This window comes from Trichechus manatus, unplaced genomic scaffold, assembly GCF_000243295.1.
Source record: "Trichechus manatus latirostris isolate Lorelei unplaced genomic scaffold, TriManLat1.0 scaffold00012, whole genome shotgun sequence".
Lineage (NCBI taxonomy): Eukaryota > Metazoa > Chordata > Mammalia > Sirenia > Trichechidae > Trichechus > Trichechus manatus.
In genome coordinates this window covers 9770863-9783130 of record NW_004443948.1, presented here as the reverse complement: position 1 = coordinate 9783130, position 12268 = coordinate 9770863, and the positions used below count along the sequence as shown (strand labels likewise).

Sequence of the window (12268 nt, the reverse complement as noted above, 5' to 3'; positions counted from 1 at the left end):
ATAGCCAATACCAGTCCATTTCCGCTCACTAATTCCCAGAATATTGATTTTTATGTGTTCCATTTCATTTTTGATTATTTCCAATGTTCCTAGGTTCATATTTCATACATTCCACATTTCAATTTTTAATGGTAGGAAAATAAGAGCTGAGTGTGGAGAAGAGAAAGGATGCTCTTTTCTCTAAGAACTCAGTAAGTTAATGGACTTGATTATGTTTTCTAGTCTAAAACATTATCCACTTGAAAGTGTTGGTAGGGTCAGTATCCTCCTAAGTATGCATGTACACGTCTGTCCAGACATATACACTGCATACAGACACAGTCTTCTTTGGTCTTAAGTAGCCTCTGTCATCTGTTTACCTCAGAGTGAGTACAAATATTATCATTTTAAGATAGAAAAAACATTACCCTAAGGAGCCATGACTTTCTCAGTCTGAAAATAGTTTTATATATCTTTAAGGAATAATCTTTGATTGTTTTCTGTCATATCTATCTATACCTTTATCTCTACCTGTTGTTGTTGTCAGGTGCCATCAAGTTGGTTCTGACTCATAGTGACCCCACGTGCAACAGAATGAAATGATGCCCTATCCTGCACCATCCTCACAATTGCTGCTATGTTTTAGCCCATTGTTGCAGCCACTGTGTCAATCCATCTTGTTGAGAGTCTTCTTCTTTCTCCCTGATCCTCTGTTTTACCAAGCTTGATATCCTTCTCCAGGGACTGGTACCTCCTGATAACATAGCCAAAATAAGTGAGATGAAGTCTAGCCATCCTTGCTTGGAAGGAGCATTCTGGTTGTATTTCTTCGAAGACAGTCTTGTTTGTTCTTCTGGCAGTTCATGGTATTGTCAATATTCTCTGCCAACACCATAGTGCAAAGGTATCAATCCTTCTTCTGTCTTCCTTATTCATTGTCCAGCTTTTGCATGCATATGAGGCGACTGAAAATACCATGGCTTAAGTCAGGCCCACCTTAGTCCTCAAAGTGACATTTTTGCTTTTTTAACACTTTAAAGAGGTCTTTTACAGCAGATTTGCCCAATGAAATATGTTGTTTGATTTCTTGACTGCTGCTTCCACGGACATTGATTGTAGATCCAAGTAAAATGAAATCCTTGACAACTTCGATCTACATCTGTATCTCTATCTGTATGTGTATCTGTATCTCTAACTCTATATCTATTTATTCTACTAACATTTCATATGCCAAACAGTACAAAATAGTCAAAATGCTATTTTGATGACTACTGTGCAGACAAGCAAAATATAAAGTGAAAACATAATTTGCAGCAGACAGTGACTAGAAACTTTTGTCTAATTTATACAATATTTCCATTTGTTATGAAGTAAATCTTTTGATAAAAAAAAAAAAATGCATCCTTGCTATCTTTCTTCAGCTGTGATCTAGATAAGTCCTCTACGTCTAAAACTTTGTTCCTTGCCTGTGTCTGTGAAACTGGAGTGCACAAACTGTATTATCTGTTACTGTTAGTATTATTGATGCAAGAGATCCACATCTTAGTATTTCTAACAAATAGTCTATATATCCTGGTATTTCTATTTGTGAAGATTCAAAAGCAACAAAGCAAGCTCTTTCTCTTGAATGCTGTTATTCATGACAAAGGAGCTAACTGCTTAATTCCAGGGGTCTGTTATTATTTGTAAACTGGTTCTTAAATAAGGCTATTTATAGATGCCGCTTGCTCCAGATGGTAGCATTTAACTGCCTGTGTTACTCATGAGTGGTTTTCTGCTTTAGCTTTAAACAAATACTTAACACAGCAATTCTGTTATCAAGAATTCTCTCTTAAAAGTGGAACAAAATCCTGAAGTGCTGCATAAAGTGGCAGCACAAGCAATTTCCTCCAGCATGAGACACATGGGTTAAAAATAAATGGAGCATGAAGGTACTGGTGGGGATAAAAAGAACTCTAGCCAAATGGAACTTAGTTCCATTTCTGGACTTAGTTTGAAAACCTGAGTGCAAATCATCCCTCTGCTACTTATTAGGCTTATTACATTAGTGGGTCTCCTAAATTTTTTGAGCCTTTGTTTTGCTAACTAAAAACTTAGGGATGAGGTCGTCCCTTTCATTGGATTTGTTGGAAGACTAAATGATATAATTAATATTTTCCAGCATTATCTCTGATGAAGGTTAATAGATCTTACTAGAAAAAAAAAAGGGTCCATGGATACAGTAGCTTGAGAAATAATAGGTTAAACCAGGAAATAGGTTTTTTTCAGCGAACAGCTTCTCAGTCATTAAATCGCTAATATATTTTGTGTCTTTCCAAAAGGACGTAGGTGTCACTGTGTACCATAAGTGTATTTGGCCCACAGCTAGCACCTTTGCTGGGAAAATATTCTGTGGAAACGCTACCCTGTTCGCTAACCAGTTGCCGTGGAATCACTTCCAACTCATAGTGATGCCAGGTGTGTCAGAGAAGAGCTGTACTCCATAGGGTTTTCAATGGTTGGTTTTTTGAAAGTAGATCACCAGGCCTCTCAGCAGGGACTCACTAATCTCTAAAGTGCTGTTCAAATGTAAATTGTTGTTAAAAATTTAGACAGCAGTCTGTGTCCTGTATTTTACTGGTTAGTGTTCTGAAGCCCTTTCCTATTTGATTGTGAAAACCAGCCCAGTATATACACCATTTTAAAGTAAATTAGCTAGCAATTATGATATTTTGTACAATAGTTACTTAAAACTAACTAAACAAAATGCAAAACAAAACAAGACAAAAAAGTATTTGTGACTACAAGTTCAGAGAACATTAGCTGTACTTCTCAGCTTTGTATTTAAAATATAACCAGATATTATCTTGCCTCATTCATGAAAATTTCACTCTAGAATTTCATTAGCATAGCTTAAATTGAAACTCTGTGAAAATTTTAATGATATTTTTGCATTTCCTTTAGTAGTACCTGCAAATTATTAGAGAGGATTAGAGTAAAACTCCAGTACTGGATAAATCTCGGATTCAAATCCTAAAGGCCACTTACTTGGCTATATGATCTCTATAATTCACCTATTTCCACTGAGCCTCAGTTTTCTCTTATGTGAAGTGGCAATAGTAATACCTACCTTCCAGAATAGTTGTGAAACACAAAGAAGGAAATTAGATGGAAAATTCTGACATAGATCTATTAGTTTTGACAGAATCATATAAGGTCGTATATTTTCCCATTTAAATGAAGATGTGCATAGGAGTGGGAATGAGTATATGTCTACAAATTCCCAGATATTAGAATTAGAAATAGATTTGTCTTTATTAAAACACTAATCTCGATAATATACCATGGACTGCCAGAAGAACCAACGAATCTGTCTTGGCAGAAGTACAGCAGAATGCTCATTAGAAGCAAAGATGGCAAGACCGTCTCATGTACTTTGGACATGTTATCAGGAGGAACCAATCCCTGGAGAAGGACATCATGCTTGGTAGAGCAGAGGGTCAGCAAAAAAGTGGAAGATCCTCAAGGAGATGGATTGACACAGTGGCTGCAACAATGGGCTCAAGCATAACAACGATTGTGAGGTTGGCGCAGGACTGGGCAGTGTTTCATTCTGTTGCACATAGGGTCACTATGAGTCCGAACAGACTCAACGGCACCTAACAACAACAATGATCGAAATAATGACTATGCACCTACATTTCAATTTATATTGCATAAAATAAAGCAAATTACCTGATCTATGCTGCATATCTATATCTGTGGGAATCTTAAACATTTCTTTTATCTTTCTTTTCTATGCCCTTTTGTATGCCCATTACTACTTAGCTCTTATATTGTTCAGGAATATTACCGAGTATATTAATTATTCTCATTTTAAAATTATTGTCTGCATCTTGAATTAACACTATACTGCACTTTCAGTGTCTGCTCGATCAGTCTGGTGATCATTTGGTATGTTTGAAAATCATTGTGAAGATTGATTCACATTATGGGGACCTTCACGGAGGTCAGGGGGTGGAGACATCTAGCTGATTGTTATGTTTTAAGATGTGTAAGGAGGTTGCCTTCCAAGCTCAAGTATTTGTCTATTAATAACTGAAAATCACTTGGAATAAAACACCAGCACCCTCTCCAGCGTCTCCAGCAGCAATGCCAGATTTCCCTCTTCTTTTTAGAAACCTGCCCTAATGTTTATGCTGGAAACAAATATCACGGCAGATCTGAGAGTGGGGAACTAGTATGACTGTTCTGCAACACTTTAACTCATTTATCCTACCAATTGCCCCTATGTTCCTCTTAGCCTGGATTCTTCTGGCATTCTAGTGGGATACTCATTTTGGAGCAAGTCCCTCTTTCTCCTTTACTAAAGGTTATTCAGGTCTGTTAAATTTTCCCATTGATCTATTTCTGACTGCTTGATATATTCAGAAATTCTTTAGCTTTCCAGTCTGTATTACAATGAATTCATTCTAATTTCCATGTTTCTTCTTTCTCTCTAATGGGATGTTTTGGGGTGGAGAGGGAGAAGTAAAGCCCTGTGCCAGACTATCTTCAACTGGACAACCTTAACATTGTCTCTAAGTCATTCTAACATCATCTTTTAATTCTTTAAAAATCCATACATGGTCACAAAGAGAACTTTTCTTCTCACTTTCCTTTTTCAATATATTTGACTACAGCCACCTAAGAATCTTATTTCTCAGCTTTGGCCTTGGCTTAATTCCTCAGCAGAAGAAAATCCTCTTTAGAGTTGAATATGAATATATTTATTCATTCACTCTTTCTCCATCAAAAATGTGTTGAGCACGTCTTAGATACTAGGTGATGAAGAAATGCAGACACAGCCCTGCCAACACAGATTTACACTCTCTTCTGCAAATGCAACATAGATTTTCTTTATTGTTTCCCGGGAGAAAAGTGGATCTTTCTTTACCTTTCTTCTTATATAAACTATTAGCATCATAGATGTTTAGTTTTAGTAACATTTTTAATAAAAATTGCTTACCCTTTGTAAGACAAAACTATTCATTCTAACTTGGCAACAGAAAAGACTGAGGTTAAATATCAAGCTTTGAATACAATAGAAAATTAAACTGATGTTTTAATTTCACCATCAATACCATGCATGTTCTATAGACATTCTAACAAAATTATTGCCATAGTGTAAGATATATCTGATGACGTCTAATGCAAGAGGCTGTTTTTAAATTAAATTATCTGAATTAATTTTTGTAGGTCTCCCAAGGCATTTAGAATTAACATCCATTTTTTCTATATAAAGGAAAGAACATCCTGATATTAAAATGGGATGAGTTTCCAAGATAGTTATGGAATTTTCCTTCTCTGCAGAACATTTGTGAAGGGTAATCTAAAAGTGGTTCTCCTTGGAGGCCGGAGACAATACACAGTAACCTCCCAAGGTCCCATTCACTTCACTCTCGTGGCCTGTGGGCAGTTTAACCTAATAATCTCCAGTAAGTGAAATGTTTGTGAAGATGCCAAAATACATGTGAATATGCAAAAAGAGTATATAGGTGAAGAGATGGCTTGTCCATCGACAGTTTGGCTTTTTGATCCTGGAGGTTGCCGTCAAGTAGATTCTGACTCATAGCGACCCTATAGGACAGAACAGAACTGCCTCATAGGGTTTCCAAAAGAGTGGCTGGTGGCTTTGAACTGCTGACCTTTTGGTTAGCAGCTGAGCTGTTAGTCACAGTGCTCCTTAAACTGGCATATGAAAAACCCCAGGGATACAGAGTGTTGTGCCAGGGTATACATGAATTTGTAAGATACACATGGTCCATCTTCCTACTATGTCAATCATCCTAAAAAAATGAAGAAAAACATCTAAACATTTTATTATAATAAATATGGATGTACTATAAAGTAGAAAAACAGAGGTTTTTGCATTAATTCAAAAAAATAAGACATGAAACTTCACAATAATTTCGGACCACCTTGGATTATTCCTCCAGTACCTCCCCCGGGGCAACCCATTCACTTGCTTCTGCTATTTTCTGGTGGAAATGGTCTCAGGGTGCTTCCGTAGGTGAAAAGCTTATAATGATTTGGGTAATGAAATACTAGTTTCATTACCCATATCATTATCACAGCTTGAGCAACAACAGTTTTTAATGCTAGTGGTTAATTCATCTACATTTTTAATAAAAGATTTGCTTTGAGACTAGTAGATTAAAACTTGATCTTTTAAAAAAATGATAAAATGGAGACAAACCAGCTGCATGACTATATATCTATTGGTTATTTGTTTTGACAGATTAACACTAACATCTGATTGAAAGTTAAATATCACAATACATCAAGCATGCTAAATTGTCCTTAGTAGCTTTATTAGATTATGCTAACTACGATGGATACCTGTTGGTTACCAGCCTAGCATCTGGAACTCCTCTTCTCCATTCTGATTGCACCCGGATTCTCTCTTTTGTAAGGAGCTCTAGTGGCGCAGTGGTTAAAGCGCTCAGCGGCTAACTGAAACGCTGGCGGTTTGAATCCACCAACCCCCCCACGGGAGAAAGATGTGGCAGTTTTCTTCCGTAAAGACTTACAGCCTTGGAAACCCTGTGGGGCAGTTCTTCTTTGCCTTATATGGTGGCTAAGAATAGAAATCGACTCCATGGCAATGGGTTATCATTGGAGTCCCTGGGTGGTGCAAACAGTTAATGGGCTTGGCTGCTAACCAAAAGGTTGGAGGTTGGAGTCCATCCAGACTCACCTCAGAAGAAAGGCCTGTTGATCTACTTCTGAAAAATCAGCCATTGAAAACCCTATGGAGCACAGTTCTACTCTGACACACATGGGGAATTGGCTGGACAGGAACTAATTAAAACTATCATCTCAAGCCTTTCAAAATGAAATCTCTAAGTAATACTAAAATACTCCGGAAGTCACAGAGAAGTTTGAGATAAAGTGCATGCATATTCAGATTACTCAAATGATGGTTTTATTTTTAGTTAATTTCAATTATGGATGCCTCTCAGTTTTCTATCTAAATCTAGACAGACAGAACCATGAAACCAGGCAATTTATTTTTTTCATTTCTGGGCATCTATTTTAGAGATTTCTGCAAATAGGGAAATCTACAAATATTGCTCCCCTTTGTTAGCCTGTTAATCTCACAATTTTTTTTTCTTCCCACCAAACACATCTAGCATTTGCCAGAGCTAGACCAGAGCTAGGGCCAGACTCTGAGGGGAGAGTGGGCCCATTGCTTTTCTTGCTTCTCCTCTTTCTCTTTTCTCTCTTCTTTAGACCACTGAGGGAAAATACTTGTCCTCCTTCTTCCTTTCATTCCTTTCCATTCATTCTTGTGAGGGACACCATGCTGAAGGGATCCATGCCAGTCCTGTAATTTCCAATCTTCTGCCAGTAGAGAAAACACTGAGATGCACACTGTTGTACCTAGGTCATTTTTAAGCAGCCCTACACCCACGGGGCTAGGCAAAAATAATTTCGTGAATAAACGTTGGCATACTTGATTTAAAACCATGGATCAAGAATCTATAAAAACAAACACCAGATAACCAAAATAACGATTTAACTCCTAGGCAACGTATAGGTCTAACCTTCTCAGCAGTTCCGGATTCCTTCTACAAACCTTGTAAGGTAAGGTCATTCGGCCTCATTGGACATTTTCAGTAAAAAATTGTCTCCTTGGATACTATTAGTGAAAATTCATTGCCCAAAATAGCTAACTACATTGGCAAATTTTAGTCTGCTAATAAGTCCTGTTTTAAAATTGGTCCAAAATCTTCCCTCTTATATTTTGCATCCACTGGTCCTGGTGATACCCTCTGGAATGAAATTTTACAGTCTTATCCTTCTACATCATACATCTTCAAATATTTGAAAGAATCATTTATCTCCAGTTTAATCTAGTGGTTTGCTGGACTAGTTTATACCTTGTGGCAAGAGCCAATTTTTAAAATTTTCAGGAAATCTGCAAGCTGGTTGTTAAACTAGTCATTATTAAAAATTAAATTATACAAACTTGCAATTAAATAATAACATAAAAACAAAGCTAATAAACAAAATTCATTACTTCCTGAAAATTTCATTAAATTTTACTATTATCTATGATTAAATTTTACTATTATCTATGATTAAGATAGAAACCCTGGTAGCATAGTGGTTAAGTGCAACAGCTGCTAACCAAAAGTTCGAATCCACCAGACAGTCCTTGGGGCAGTTCTCCTCTGTCCTATAGGGTCACTATGAGTCGGAATCAACTCGATGTCACCTGGTTTGGTTTTTATTGGATAATTGAGTTTATTTATAACTATTATAAGGAGCCCAGGAGGCACAATGGATAAGTGCTCAGCTGCTAACAGAAAGATTAGCAGTTCGAACTGACCAGTGGCTCTTCGGGAGAAAAGAGCTGGCGATTTGCTCCTGCAAACATTACACCTCAGGAAAACTGTATGGGCAGTTCTACTCTGTCCTATAGGGTTGCCATGAGTTGGAATCAACTCAATGGCACAAGACAACAACAACAACATAACTATTCTGTCTACATGGTGGAAATACTATATATTGGTGTACTACTTCATAACTCTTCCCAACCCTGTGTTCAGTAATGTTATGCTGGTAGTTTGAAATTGGCCATGGTGGGAGTCTTTACATCGTGGAAATAGCAAATGCTACATATTAGGACTTTTCTCCCTCGTTTTCTGGAAAGTCGGTTGTTAAACACTCACCAGCACACCATTGCACTAATCTTTGATCCAGGTTGAAAAATATATACAGTTCCTTTGATTAGCACATAAGCTCTCAAAATTCATTCCTACATGATTTTATGAGCAACTTCACTCTCCCATATAACCTCCTCCTAATGCCCATTGGTTTCTGTCAGTATCTAGAGCTTAACACAACATTCTAAACGTTCAATGGCAGAATTTCTACCAATGATTAGGATGCTATTATTTAAAAAAAATTTTACATGGCCTAAAAAAAACTCCCACCACCCTGTCAGTTTATCATACTGTGGTGGCTTCCGTGTTGCTGTGATGCTGGAAGCTATGCCACCAGTATTCCAAATACAAGTAGGGTCACCCATAGTAAACAGGTTTCAGTGGAGCTTCTGGACTAAGACAGACTAGGAAGAAAGGTCTGGTGGTTTATTCCCAAAAATTAGCCAATGGAAACCCTATGGATCCAAAAATTTTCCAATATAATGTTGGAAGATGAGCCCCTTAGGTAGGAAGGCACTACATAATAGCCACAACAAGGAACTCAAATTTACCAGTGATCATGAAGATAGTGTAGGACTGGGCAATGTTTCGTTCGGTCATATATAAGGTCACCATGAGTCAGAGCTGATTCCATGGCAACCAACAACAACAAGAAAACTTGGTTACTGTTGTTTTTAAATAGTTTTCAGGTATTGTTCATACAGAAAAAAAAAAGGCCAGAAATATTGGAATACCTTGTCCCACCCACTACACAGAATGTTTGTGAGTCTCCAATGACAGGAATATAAAAGCACCATAAAAGCATAATGTGTTATAGAAATGCAAACAGTTATGAGATTTTATTAATAACAGCAGTGCCCAGGTCACAGGAAGTAATATTTTCACTGTATGTTTCATTGATCAGAACAAATGTCAAATATTGTTCTCCAGTCTTGGTGCTTCATTTTAATAACAACATAGATAAATTAGAGTAAGTCCTCAGAAGGGTATAGAATGGTAAAGAGTCTGTGTTTTACGTTGTTTTTCAATCACAGACTTAGCTTTCCAATTATGTTTTGGTTAAACTATTACTAAATTCTCTGGTGGTTCACTAAAATTACTATTGATTATTTTATAATTAGATAATACATACATTGATAACTGAGAGAGCAGGTTCTATAATAGACCCATTTGCTACCAATTTTTAAAATTTACGTATTATAGGTAAGACATTCTTAAAATTAGTTTAGTTTCAATCTTCATATTTTTAAGATAGTCCTCCATGTTGTTGAAAAATAAAAAGAAAACTCCAATCTTGTATAAATGTGGAAACCCAGACTTTCTTAGCAGAATGCAAAACATCAAAACCTATTCTTTAAAGTTCCACCATATTTAATTAATACAAGCAGAAATATATATAGCACAATATCAGCAGAAGAGATTGTGTGAGATATACTAACCTAGAAGAATATATTACAAAAAAAAAAAAAAATAGAGAGACCTGGAACCAGTGCAGAAATGAGATGAAGATATGGCAAAAGATATTGAGGGTTGGGAGATGAAGGCACTAAGTACATTAGGCTGAGAGTGGTGAAGATATCAAGTATATGATTAAAGAATAGAGAACATACTTTGTAGGCAGCAGGTGCCACTGAAAAATTTTTAACAACTGAGTGACATGAGCACATTTACGTTTTATAAGATAACACTGGTAGGATTGTGGCTGTATTGGAGAAAAGCAAGACTGAAGGCAAGGTAGCCAGTAATGAGTATCTTACAATGCAATAACCAGTTTCATGGAGTCAATTCCAACTCATGGCAACCCCATGTGTGTCAGAGTAGAACTGTGCTCCAAAGAGTTTTTAATGGGTGTAATCTTTCAGAAGTAGACTGTCAGACCTTTTTCCAAGGTGCCTTTGGGTGGGTTCAAACCATCAACCTTTCAGTTCGTAGCCAGGGCTAATCATTTGTGCCACCCAGGTAATAGAAATTTACTAATACCGAATAAGAGAATATTATGTGTCACTGAAAATTTACTTTTATACAATCAGTGGTTTATGCACTACACTTTGGGGAATTCAAAACTTCTCCCAGAAGGCACTCTTGATATAAAGCAAAGACTTAAAGGAGTGGAGTTTTGGAGAAGAGAATTAAATTGAGAGAACAACTGATAGTTTATGAGCCTACTAGCTCTACTGGCTTGTCCTTGAAGCAAGCTCTAGCTTTGAGAAACAAGGACTGAATATGTCTTGATACTTAAACATGGAGTTAGGATATCTGAATTAGATGATCTGAGAGATGGAACTTTTTTTTTTTTTAAAGCATATTGTAGGAATTGTACATTCCATACTATTACAACCCTGATAACATAATATTCCACCACTACTGGAGGATTTGTCTTCTTGCAAAGCGTCTTTTTCTGAACAGTAAATGAAAGTGTGTTCTCATAGAAGACTAAAACAAGTAAATCTATAGCGTAAAGCAATAGTTCTAGATTTGACGCAACTGAATTGAGAGAAATAGGTTTTCTTTATTTAGTTGGAAGATGCAATTAGAGTAAAAGAAATTTTTCTCAAATCACCTTTTTCTCTCTTTTTAAATTCAAGTTGCTTGCCATTGGAAAATAACCTTTCCTTTCATGGGTGTTTGTAAAGTTGAAGGAAGAAGAATCTTTCATGGCAAGAGGATATGCTGAAATGTACATGTCCTCCCAAATGTTAAAAACTTATTTAGATTTGCAAAGAAATTGTCTTCATACAATGAAAATCCTCAGGAAGTCCAACTGCTTATTTGTTTGTTCTTTCAAGTGAAACAAATCATCATTAAAAAGGTTCAGCTTAAAATGAAGACCTTTTAGAAGCTTAGAAGGACTTGCTTACAAAAGTTCAAATCCCTTAGAAAATGCTCATTGCCATCTCAGAGAAAGAGAAAAATAGCTACTGATGAGATTCAAATCATTCTCTATCTTCTCTTTTATTAATTTTAAACATAATTCATAGGCCATTATGCTCTGGAAATCAAAAGAATTATTCCTTATTGTAGCTCACCATTTTTCATCATTATACACACACAATGTCCAATTTCACCCCACTTATTCAAAATGGTGCTTAAAGCAGGCAAAAAAAGATTAACTCCAATGCTTACATTTGGCTTTGATTCATAGCTTTATAAAGAGTTTTACTAGTCTAAATATGTATTTACACAATAGAATATGATGAGTCATTTCCAAACTGTAAACATACTAGTTTTAAAAATTGCTTAAATATGTATTTCTGCCTGACTATGCTTCTCTCAGGATATTCCTATGAGAATCACAGCAATAACTCCCTAATATTGAGTCACACTGCTTCTCAGCACATTACAAATAATAAAGGAACAGTGAGCAAGGGGTAAAGATACCTCTCAAAGCAGTCAGAATAGTTTAATCTTTCATGTTTCTCAACGCTGGACAGCGAAAAGGCACTGCCCCTCATTTCAAATGAAATAACCTACAATCTACTTTGACTATGCTTTTAATGATGTTAATGGGCTGCTGCTTAAAACCCCTAATAATCAAACACCTGGGTAGATGTTTCAGAGAGTAAGAGTGTTTTCCTTCTATAAAAAGAAATACAGCT

The 12268-nt window shown here is 36.4% G+C and overlaps 1 long non-coding RNA gene across 5 annotated transcripts in view; it reads left to right on the top strand.

The window, feature by feature from the left end:
- Window positions 1–12268, top strand: part of LOC111819574 (uncharacterized) — a 167300-nt gene that overhangs the window by 60257 nt on the left and 94775 nt on the right. For 3 of the 5 annotated variants that reach the window (XR_002823167.1, XR_002823163.1, XR_002823162.1), the window contains one exon: window positions 2301–3343. The exons of the other annotated variants lie outside the window; for them this stretch is intronic. This is a non-coding gene — a long non-coding RNA (uncharacterized LOC111819574). Of the gene's footprint in view, window positions 1–2300; window positions 3344–12268 lie in introns of those variants that run through there. 5 annotated transcript variants of the gene reach the window in all.